Below are 1,893 nucleotides of genomic sequence, written 5' to 3' on the forward strand. Positions count from 1 at the left end.
AGAATCTACAGGTGATCAAAATAAAAGACAATAATGATTTATCAAAATCGCCTGACGGCAACCAGAAGAAAAGGGAAAACCCACCTGGCACGGAAAGGGCTAAACCAAGACAGATTGTAACCAACATAAAAAAAAAAGTCATCTCTGCGTCTTCAAGCCCTCCATCGGAACCTCCCACTCCCTACCCTACCCACACCCACTCCCTCCACATACCCGCTCTCTATTCAGAACCCTTCTCCATACAGGCACCGCCCATCCTCCCTTCCCCCCCCCCGATCCCCGCTCCACCTGACTTTTTTCCTTCCTTCTTCACCACCTTCTCCTTTTCCTTCTCCTCTTCTTCCTCCTCTTCCTCCTCCTCTTCCTCCTCCTTTTTTCCTCCTTTTCTTTCTCCTCGTCTTCCTCCACTTTTTTGGTCTCCTATTCCTACTATTCTTCCTCCGCATTCTCCTCCATCTCCTTCTCTTCTTTCTCCCCCTCCTACCCTTACTCTTCTTTCTTTCCTTTCTCTTCCTTTTCTTTCTCATCTTCCTCCTCATCTTCCATATTCCCCTCCTCTTTCTCTTCTCCTTTCTCCCCTTCTTACACCTACTCTTCTTTTTTCTCTTTCTCTTCCTTCTCTTCTTTCTTTTTCTCGTTCTCTTTCCCTTCCTCCCATTTTTTCCTCTCCCTCCTTGTTCTCTTTTCCTCCTCCTAATTCTCTTCTCCTCCTCTTCTTTTAGCTGAGAAAAAAATAAAAAATTTCGAAGGATCATCGATTCCAGTCACCTAAATGGCATACATTGCAATTTGTTCTGGCTAGAGCCAGGCGATTTTATTCAGCTTAGGGGTTTCTCCCGCAGTGAAAGGTCACCTTCCGTCAAATCTCTTACCATTCAAGGTTTTATGCCAACTGTTGCCAAGTGATTTAATTCCACTTACGGGAATCCTTCGTATAGCAATTAGTGTTAACTCTTCTCATGTGTTCACTCATTGATGATATATGATTCCGGTTACCGTCAAGTGATTTTTATCCACATAAGGGTAATTTCGAGCAATCAAATTGTCGCAAAATTTTAATCCTGTGACACACACACACACACACACACACACACACACACACAGGGCTCAAATAATTTCAGTATCGCTGCGCTGCGAGTCGTTACTCCAACTCTCGTGGTCTGGGAATTGGGTGTGTGTGTGCGTGTAAGGTCACAGCATTACCCATAGGTCAGTCATATATGAGCACTGAGCTCTCTTCCGGGAGGGAAATAGCTGTTGACCACGAGTCCTACACGTGATCCAAGACCATGGTGAATCACACACACACACACACACACACACACACACACACACACACACACACACACACACACACACACACACACACACACACACACACACACACACACACACACACACACACACACACACACACACAAGGGACCAAGATGGGACCACTGTGCTTCCTCATCCTCATAAATGACGCATTAATGGACACCCAACATAGATGGAAATACGTCGATGACTGTACAGTTGGCATTCCCATCAACACCAGGCAGCCTGACTTTTCTTCACTACAAAACATCCTAGACAACCTCAAAACGTGGACTGAGAGCAGGAATGTGACAGTTAACCACAACAAGACCGTGGTCATGCATGTTTGTACATCCAAACAGGCGGTGGCACCACCTCAACTGTCATTAGGAACCCATTCCCTTCAGGTGGTCCAGTCCGCCAAGCTACTAGGCATCACAATAGACGACCACCTTAACTGGAACCAGCACATCAACAACATCATCAGGACAGCCTCTTACAAACTCTTCATGCTGCGCAGATTGAAGTCCCTTGGTACCCCATCACCAGATCTAAAGGGAGTCTACACCACCTTCGTACTCCCCACCCTCATGTACG

Source organism: Oratosquilla oratoria, chromosome 2 (assembly GCF_046742065.1).
Source record: "Oratosquilla oratoria isolate Oo_2021 chromosome 2, ASM4674206v1, whole genome shotgun sequence".
Taxonomy (NCBI): Eukaryota; Metazoa; Arthropoda; class Malacostraca; order Stomatopoda; family Squillidae; genus Oratosquilla; species Oratosquilla oratoria.